This window comes from Ptychodera flava, chromosome 9 (assembly GCF_041260155.1).
Source record: "Ptychodera flava strain L36383 chromosome 9, AS_Pfla_20210202, whole genome shotgun sequence".
NCBI lineage: Eukaryota > Metazoa > Hemichordata > Enteropneusta > Ptychoderidae > Ptychodera > Ptychodera flava.
In genome coordinates this window covers 326,984-337,880 of record NC_091936.1, presented here as the reverse complement: position 1 = coordinate 337,880, position 10,897 = coordinate 326,984, and the positions used below count along the sequence as shown (strand labels likewise).

The window sequence follows — 10,897 nt, the reverse complement described above, 5'->3', positions numbered from 1 at the left end:
AGGAATTCCTAAAGAAGGCCTATGAAATCAACAGTTTCAGAGGGCACCCTGTGAACACTTGAAACTATTACAGTCATCAAGAGGAACCTGACAAACACATTTTATGGCTACTGAACACACAATCTCTGAAACGGTGGTATTATCAACCTGAGGCCAAGGGGGATCCCAGTCCTATGGACTTCTCATGTCATAATCTAAGACAAATGTGCATAACTGTATACCCATAAAAATACTGTCAAGGACAGTGTGCTCACATTCGGTTTGAATTGGTCCATTCAAGAAATATTTAAACCAGAAAAGCAAGAATGACAAAAGCAAATAAGATCTGCAACTTAGGTACTGGAGGTCATCTTTATTATTATTATTATTATTATTATTATAAGTTTTATTTCAGACAAATTATTAAAAAAAACCCAGGAACATGCATATCAATTTCTATAGCAATGGGACAAGCAGATCCTACATACATAAGCAAATGTCAACAAAAAAAGTAGCCAGAAAAGGTTTGACAAAAAGAAAAGGATGGAAGAGTTGGAGAAAAATAGAGTGGGAAAAAAATGTACAAGAGATCTGGTAAAAAGTAATGCTACCTCATCAATCTTCAAGACCCTACCCCCTCCTGAATATCAAATGCTCCATCCCTTTGTTGATTATGTTTGCATAAGGCCAGATGGCAGGAAATATATTTACAACCTTGGGGATTATTTAATTAATGCTTTGAGTGCTATCATTCGAATGTAAACAGCACTTAAATTAGTTACAGATAGTGAAATGCCTTCCACTGTGGGGGTGATTACGACATCTGGAACTATCCTGGATCCAAATTTCTCATCAGTTCTTGTGTGTCTTCAATGAAAATGTTGCAAAAATTGATCCACAATGAAAAAATTTACCTCAGCTTTGTTTTCTGGATCAAATTTTACTACAAATCGATACCAAATGTGACAAAATAATGTTCACAGCCTTCAAAACTGTCTCATAACATATCCTGGGTTGGTGTAGGTCATTTAAGGTCACAAACTGAGAAAATTACCTAAAATATACAAATTTGGGAGCTTCCCAACACTTTGAGCAGAAAATTTATCTAATAACATCCCTCAGGACTTTTGTACCAAATTACAAAGCTATCAGACAAGTAATTTTGAGAACAAGTTTTCTTGACCAAAAGTGACAAAATTGTCTTAAAAATACAAATTGTATATTTCAGGACAACTTCCACATATCTAACTATTGTCATCCCTGGACATCTGTACGCCAAATATAAAAGTTGTCTGTCCATGGGTCTTAAAAAAAAATAGTTTTTACAATTTTTTTACCAAAAATGACAAAAATTGCCCCAGAACGGTAATTTTTCCAATTTTGTCGTAATTTCAACAAATTAGAAGGGTAACATCTTTGTGAACATCCAACTGAAATTTGAGAGAAACTGGGCTGGTGGTTTCAGAGAAGAATAATTTTTACTTAAAATGAGGAAAATAATAAAAAAGTTCAGCAAAAATACAAAATTCAAGATATCTTCAGGATATACACAAAACTGTATATTAAGGTCTATCTAAGGTACTTGCATACTAATTTTCAAAGCAATCAAACCAGAGGTTCTTCACTTATTGATTGTTGACCATTTTCACATTTTGAAAGCTCATTTGCATAATTTGGGCACTGCAAACTCCATTTGAACAAAATCCCATCTACAGCCCAGGATGCATCCACAGACCAAATACCGTGCTAAAAAGAGCAGAGGTTCGTGAGTTTTTGAAGTTGACGGACATACTGTACGTACGTACACACATACATACAGACGCCACCGACTTCAGCTTATATGATAATCTCACATTGGTATAACCAAATGTGAGCTAAAAATAGTTTCAATGATGACACTGTTGCTGCTCAGTGCATTTAGAGGCAGGGATGCACGGAGAGAGGTTTCGGAATGTTGCAGAGAAAGCTGCCAAGAAAGGTGTGAAATGTGAAACTGTAATAAAAGCTATTGTTTTTTAGCAGTGAGAGTCCAGCTCCGTAAATGAGCCATCTCGTACATGATGGCAAAATACACAATTTTCAACACGTCCACCAAACTTGGAATTTGTATAGCTCAACAATATCACCAAAATTGATTGATCTGCAATATTTTGTATGTTCCTTGCTACCAAATTCTTGCCCGTTTGAATTATAACAAGAAAACATGCGAGCATGACTGGGCAGTGTGGAATGTATATTGCATGCACTACATCTGCCGCGATGACCGATTGAGTTTGTTGCCAGACAACCAAATTGCATCCAAGAACTGTAGTTTACAAAGAAAAATATGATTGCAAACAAACTTTTTTTTTGTATTTAAATTGTTTTATTGGTAACATTTTCTTTAGTAACAGTAACTTAAATTAAAATGAAGTACAGTGCTTAGTTATCTACAATTTTGTGTAAAATTGAAATCCATTTGCTGCAATGTCTCTCTAATTTGTCTTTTTCCAGAGCTATTTCGTACTCTAGATGGTAGTTGAATTTCACTTGCAACATAAAAGCTGCAAAGTGTGGTTTACTCTGTTTCATTTTCATGGCATAGATGTGTCTTTTGGCTAACAGTAGCAAGTGATTATGAATGTCAGAGTAACTGTCAACACCAAAGAGCACTTCATTTAAGTTATGTCTAGTCAACAAACTGAGAGATTCCTCGAAAAATGTGTGAAACTCGTTCCAGAAGGTCTCAGTGAATTTACAGGTGTAGAAAAGATGATCTAGTGTCTCGTTGCTGTTTTGGCAGAATGAACAGAGCGGTGATTGGTCCATGCCTCTTCTAGATAGATCGTAGTTTGTGTACAGAATATGATGAAGAAGTTTGAACTGGAATTCACGTGTTTTTGTGTCTATGGCTACCTTAAATGGTAGACTATATATGGGAGACCATGGTCCAGTAAAGTCATATTCTCTTTCATAATAGCGTTCATTAATTGGACTTAATTCCTCTTTACTGTAAATGGCGTTTCTGATGCTCTCCCTGGTAACTTTGTGGGAGGGTCGAAAGTTACAATTAAAAAACACATATTCGTATTCATCTTTAAGCACCGGTTCAACCAGCAATGGCTCTGGCCACCTAACTCTGAGACATGTGATTGCTCCATAAAGAAGGAGGACTTCGTTCCCTTGGAGGTTTTTGTTGGCTAATTTTTCCCATGACAGATACCCCTCCTCGGTAAGTAAATCAAATATTAATTCAAACCCTTTCTGTCTTAGCTTTGGATTATAGACAGAGTGCCCTCCAATTAGAACATTTCTGTTGTTCCAAATTGTTTGACAAGTAATGTCAATCTCAGAGTCATTGACCGCAACATTGCAGACCGACCAGGATTCAAGCATTTCTTGGTAGAATCTCGGTAGGGGCAGGCTGAGTGAGTTAATATCGAAGTTACACTTGAATAGGTACTTTCCACCCACAGATTTTAGGCGATGGTCTAGAAAGAGTTTCCAGGGGTGCTCTATGTTTACATCTAAATACCTTTTAATAACGGTTTATACGCATAAGCTTGTGTGTAGTTTTCACATCGGGAGCCTTTAAGCCCCCCTCGGAGACCCCTCTGACCATTACCTTTCTGGTTTTATTCTTAAATTCCCTGAGACCTCTCACGTTAAGTGATAAGAATTTCAATTTCTGCATGTTTGATGAAATTGGAATATTTTAAAAGCACACTTACTTCCATTCTGTTGGTTGTTACCTTTTTTGGGATAGAATAGTGAAGAACAAGGATAAGAAAAGGACTAAAGGAGAAAAAACAGTTCCTTCTAAATCTAATAAAAAAAGTTCTGGCAATAGTTAAAGATAGTTGTTGTCGCATGACTTGAGTGAAGATGATGTGGCAGTGTAGCTCTCCAATCTGCTGGTCGAATGTTCATGCAGTCGCATGGGTGGTCTGAGGCGCGGTTCTTAAACCACATCGAGTGTTGGTGGGGTCCTGAGTACTTGACTCCGTCGATATACAGCATTCCATTCCGGAAGATTGGTTTCTTTCCGTCCTTGTAAGCTTGCGCCATGATCTTGTGGTACAGGCGTTTTTTCTTGTAATCTGCGGGGAGCAGGTCTTGTTTGATGTAGATTTCTGTTCCGACTAGGGCTTGCTTGGCTTTGCGTAAAATCTGTTGACTTTTCGCCAGTAGAGTGAATTTAACAATGATAAGTCGTGACCGATTGTTAGTGATGCTCCCTCTTACTGGGGCTCGGAAGGCTTTTTCTATTCCGTGATCACTTACTTTGAACTTGTCCGTTAGCAATTGTCGGGCAACCTCCATTGGCTTTTCGTTTCTTTCTTCCTTTACACCGTAGAAGCGGAGGGAGCATTCTCTTAGTCGACGATGTGCTCGAGTACTTTCCTCCTGAGTGTTTTTTAAGTTTTCTGTGAGTTGACAGACTTTCTGTTCGAGGGAGGCGATCCTGGTTTCATTGTCGTCGGCTTTGGTAGCAGCATATTCACACGATTTCTCGAAGTCGTTTTGCCTCTCCTCGAGTTTTGTTACTCGATCTTCGACATCTGATAATACCAAGAGTTTGGTTTTGATCGTGGTGACATCTGCTTGCAAAGTTTCCAGTCTTCTGTAGAGCATTTCCATGGTGATTTTATCTGGAAAAGGTTCTTCCCCATTGCTGGCCTCATGTTCATGAGGGGTGTCGTTTTGGCCGTCGCTTTGGTCTGAAGCAGTTCCAGTGAACACTGTGATGCTTTTTTGCTTCTTTTTCTTGCCTGGCGGTGGTTGGAATTTCGGCATTTTCGGTCTGCAGGGTGACTGGGTATTCATGGAGGTTATGATTGAGTATTGGTACTCAGACTTTCTGAGATGAGCTGAAAACTGTGGCAGATTTGGAGAGCTGAAGGGTTAGCGCACTTGCTTAGTTGTACATGGTCACGTGACTCCCCGATTCCAAACAAACTTTCTTCGTATCACTGATGGCCTTGATTTTCTTTGGATATTGAATGGTAAATATTTATGAAAGACATAAATTTAGCTTGTCCATGACAGTAAATTGATTTTTTGTGGAAACTCAATCGGCCCAGCCAAGTACACATGCTTACTCACAACAGCTGGACCGTGACAATAACAATATTGTTTTGTGATATCCCGATACAAAATTAAAATATTGTGATTAATATGTCGTATTGACCATACAGTTGCAAATGTTTCTTTGGGTGTTGAAACATGTCAACACAGTATATGTCACAAATCAACACACCAAACAGCAATGTTCATGTAAGAACAAATTGCTTGATTTCCATGGATTTACTGGTCGCCCATTGCACTGGTGATTGCGTGTTTCCACTGGCATTGAAAATTCTTAGTAAATTTACAAATTCAGTCTTAAAAGTTTTAGTAAATGTCAAAATTTGTTAGTAAACCGGAATTTGCAAACTGAGACATTGTACAAGCAAAAAGCATCATCTATTTTGTATGGACTACACTGAATGATGGTACAAACACAAATTAGTACTTCATTTAATAACACCTTTATTGTCATCCTTCAATCAAATCTTGGGTTCAAACAGAGCTTTCACAAGTTTCAGACAAATCTACAAATGTGCACTGTCTCTAGCTGAAGCAAGACAGCAGTTGCCATTCTCCTTGATTTGGGCATGTTTCAACACTAACTGTTGTCTTTTGTGATAGAGTTGCAACCTATATAACTTCTCCCCTTTTGCACTATTCATACATCATGACCTGTCATCCTCTGTCATGCTAATGCCATATAAGAGTTATCTGAAAGAGAAATTAAATCAGATTTGAGCAAACAATATTACATGAAAAGTAGACATGACATCATGTCAAAATAAACTTTATCAGTTCAAGTCAACAGTCTTGAAAATAGGAGACAGAAATACAAATGCAAAGCTTGTACAGATGAATTAGCAAACTCATTAAAATTATCAGTTGTAGAAAGTGCCAGTCTTGTCTCACACTCTCTCACGAACATTCAGAAGTATTAAAGGCCTCTGCCGGCGTCAGATTGTCTAGCAGGGGAATCTATTTAATAGATTACAATTTCAATAGAAAACAAAAGGCTATGACACTTATTAACCCTCCTATAGACTAAAACAAACTTGATCCCGGGGATCAAGTCCCTGGCCTTTAAGTGAACATTTACAGAAGTAATAAACAGTGATAAGTAATTATATGCTTAGCCAAAAAATACTGTATTTACTATTTCTAAATATGGATAACTGCAGAATTTTTATGTAAATTCTCTGACATTGCCAAATTATGGTACAAATTATAAATAAACTTTTTCTTGACTTTGCCAGAAATGACTATATGTTCCTATTCCTACACTCTCATACTTTGATTTACAAATTACAATGCACTTTCTATAGTGAATCACATGAAATACCCCTCTGTAGTTGTGTTAGTTCAAATAAAATGTTCTTGTTACACAGTCTCATTGCACAGCTCACTAAATGTCCCAGATATCTTTGATGAGTGACCTATTTGAGCCGCTTGATTTTCAAAGTCATCTGCTGACATGCACAGTATCATGAGTATGCATATAGGTACAAATATGTGTACTTACCTTCAAAGCACTTTGTCCATCTTCTCTGTTTCTGTATTCTCTCAGGGCTTCTTCTGCTTCTTTGTGTCTGTTATCTTGTTTTCTAAGCTATCTACTTTCTTTCCATTAGAATACATACAGGATCCTAATGTCACCATATATGGGGAGGAGATTATAACATACAGCACTTGACTTCAAAATTGACAGATATGGAGGGCATCCTAAACCCTGGAGATTGACACTCAAGTTGCGTATTGAAAAAATGATGGAAGCCTTTGACCTCATAGATATTTGGAGAGATAGAAACATGGAGACGAGAGAGTATACATAGGAACGTTTTAGACCAGTACTGATACAAAGTAGATTGGATTATAAACTTCAGATGGAAATCCAAAACACAGAAATATTGCCATGCTTCCTCTTGAACCATGCAGCTATTACTCTAGAAATGTCCTGAGAGGATACGGTAAAAGAGCTATCCTACTCAAAACTTAAAAATAGTTTGTTGAAAGATGACAAGTACAGAAAATATTGAGGGAAAATTCAGTCAGTTGGTGAAAGCGAAGGAACGCAAATTCAGGATCCAAGAATAAAACGCGATTGGCTTAAATACAAAATAAAACAAAAATCGATGGCATTTAGTAAAACAAAAGTGAGAGAAAGGAGGGATAAAATATAAATACCGCCAATGGCACTTGGACATAATGACCGCCTAGTATTATTGGCATTTATCAACAACCCCACACACTGTGAATTAGACAGACCACGGAGTCAATGTGCAACATATAGCTGAAAGACTATTTTTCACATTGCGATTTTAAGCCCATTTTTGTGAGAAAAGGGACATGTATATGTATATGGAGAAAAAAGCAGAAGACATATTTGTAAATGGTTTGTTCAGTGACAATCATGTATGCATCTCTTGAAAAATTTTGGGGTTATGAGGTATAACAGTAGTGTAAGAATAATGAAGTTAGAATAAGTGTAGTAAAGCTAAGTTGACAGTAATTAAGATAACAAATCATACACTAAGCTAAGGAAATCTGAATGAAATAAAGGTTGAAAGTAGTAATTGAAGCTAAGATAGGAATAACCTGAAATTACTGCTAAAAGGTTGGTAGAAGGCCATCACAGGAATAGGTCCATACCATGGTGATGGAAATGTAGAGCCAATCTTGTCTGTTACTCTTACTACAAAAAGGTCTTTAAATAAGTATATTTAAGGTGGCCCTGCGACTAACACAGCGTATTTTGTTCCAAAATCCAACATTCATTCAATTACAATTAATTTGTTGACCAAAGATTAAAATATTGGTTAGGTTCCGACCTTTGAGCTTGTAAAGCAGTCATAAGTTGTGTGATAAAGAAGTGTTGTGTTGGATTGACCCTTCATGACCCTAACTAGATTTTCAGAAGATCGCCCTATATCTTTCTTAAGGTCCTCTGACACAAAGGTCAAGAAACTTCTTGGTAAAACAATTAAAAGGTTAAACATTAAATCACACCTACACAGACACGTTTTTCTTCCACTGTCTGTAAAGCAAGTAGACATGCCACATGGATCTCACAAACACACCAGCCAAAAGTAGGAGTGTAGGCGCAACGATGTAAGTTGATTTCTCTTTATGACTTTCCAATTATTTAGAGGACCATTTTGAATGCAGTGCTTGCAGATATTTTTCGTAGAATTTAGTTCTTTTCTTCCGTTTACTTTGGACTTGATTTACCTTGACTCTCCGGTATAGACAATGAAACACCTTGTATTTTAATCTCTTTATTTACCCAGTTTTCACCACTTCTTGAATAAACCTATCCTAAACTAAAGCAACTGAGGTTGGTTATTTCTTGGAGTGGTTTGCACTTAGCGGATACAAAAGTAACTGGACTCCACCGCAAGTGTTAATTTATGCAAATCACCAGATCTTCCAGCTTCTCTTTTCTCCCAATTTCAATGTTTCCAAAGAATTTAACTCCATTGTGGCTGGATCAAACTTTGTGAAATTTTCACATGACGTTCTTTAAATGCTATAAAACACTTTTCACTACAGATTAATTATAAAGGTCACTAATTATATAAATATGTAATTAGCTGAAACAAATATACTTTATTTCTTTGACTCCTGTCATTGTATCACCACTTCAAAGAGCAAGTGTAATTGCCTTTGGTTAAGTCCTTCAAGCTGTATATGCCAAACTGTGAAAGCTCATTAGATATGCAAATTATAGATTAGGTGACATGAAAATGGGAAATGACTTTCAATATTGTTTTAACCTGGTATCATCAATGTATATGGCAGGTTTTGCCAACTTTAATCAAAATCCCGGTATATATTCCTAATTAGGAAAGTTCATTAAATATGCAAATTATTAATTGGCTGAAAAAAAATGCTTGATAATTTTGAATAATTTTATATCAAAGTATCTTCAATGCTTGCAAGATTTGTCAACTTTGGTCAAGTCATGACATATACAAATTAGGAATTTGCTGAAGAAAAAATGTTAATGACTTTCAACAATGTTGTATCATAGTATCTTTACTGTACCGGTACATAGCAAGTTTCATCAACTTAGCTGGAGTCAATCAAAATATATTTCTTTATTAAGAAAGTTCATTAAATATGCAAATTAGGAATTGGCTGAAGGGAAAATGCTAGGTAACTTTCAAAAATGTTGTTATAAAGTATCTTAAATGTACGAAGCAAGTTTCGTCAACTTTGGTCAAGTCAGTTTAGATAAATATTCGTAATTAGGAAAGTTCATTAAATATGCAAATTAGTAATTGGCTGAAGTGAAAATGCTTAATGACTTTCACTTGTATTATATCACAGAAATGGAGAAAGCTACCAGACAATTAAACCAATCAAATTGCTACTGACTGACTGTTCAAAGTCATCTCCAGCTTGTGATTATACAGGTTCCATTACAAAGTATGGTATTAAAAACTGCTCGAATTCTGACCTAGTGTTATTGGATTATGGACTGGTATGATTGCGATTATTATAGTATCTTTAATGTACATAGCAAGTTTCATCAACTTTTTAAAATTTAAATTGCTTTATTGGTAACATTTTCTTTAGTAACAGTAACTTAAGTTACAATGAAGTACTGTGCTTAGTTATCTAGTTATCTACAATTGTGTGTAAACAACATGATCACATAACTCCCAGTGTCATCAACTTTAGTCAAGTCAATTCAGATATATGTCCCTAATTAGGAAAGTTCACCAAATATGCAAATTAGGAATTAGCTGAAGTAAATATGCTTAATGACTTTAAATAATATTAAGTCGTAGTGTTTCCGATATACATACCAAATTTTGTCAATTTTGATTGAGTCCATTCAGATATATATCCCTAATTAGAAAAGTTCATTAAATATGTAAATTAGCAATTATTTTTCATGTCACCTCTTGATACCTTTCATGGCTGATATAGCTTAGTGTGGTCAATATTTGTAGCAAATCTCATCAAATTGTGTGCAGTCTTTCTAAATGTATATCCGGGTTTTTTTTCTAAAATCATTAATTATGCAAATGAGCAAAAAGTAATCAAGCCACACCCAGCAAAAACTACTCAGTTCTTGCCATTTGCAAACTGAACCTATGTACCAGATTTGACTCTGATCTGAATAGCTGTTTTTGAGATATCAGGTCCACAGACAGACATACAGATGGACACACAGATAGACAGACATCGATGTAACATTAGCCAACGTGTGTGAGCATGTGAGCTAAAAATGACTCTTTTTACCATTCAATACAAGATCATACACTTTACTAAGAAGTGGATTAACTTTGGTTTCCTTAGCAATATCCTCATCAGCTACAACTGGAGAAAACTCATCTATTACACTAATAGCAAATACACTGTCCTCAGCACCTTGTGTGCTTGAACCATAGGGGATTCAATCTCTGATGATGACGATGATGATGATTAAATATTTAAAAATGAAGATAAATAAACATATATTTGGACTCAGTAAATTTGTTGTTATTGTTGTTGTTATTGTTGTTGTCGTTGTTGATACTATTTGCAGAAAAGAACAAAGTATGCGCTGCAAATTTCAACACAGCCTAACTATACATGTGCGTCGCAAATTCAATACAGCCTAACTATACATGTGCGTTGCAAATTCAATACAGCCTAACTATACATGTGCGTTGCTGCCTAACTATACATGTGCGTTGCAAATTCAATACAGCCTAACATTACCCAAGGGTGTCACTTCATTGCCACACACTTTTTTTCGATCGCCAAAAATGCACCTAGCATGCATCGAAATCGGTAAAATTCGACGTAGGGTCAAAGCACATTAGTCCTTCTCAATAATACTCCAACATTTTTACCTCTTACCGATGAAAAGTCGAGAAAT

At 36.1% G+C, this 10,897-nt stretch overlaps 1 protein-coding gene across 3 annotated transcripts in view; it reads right to left on the bottom strand.

The window, feature by feature from the left end:
• LOC139141338 (ceramide synthase 6-like) overlaps positions 1–10,897 on the bottom strand; it is a 281,300-nt gene that overhangs the window by 17,200 nt on the left and 253,203 nt on the right. The window lies entirely within an intron of this gene.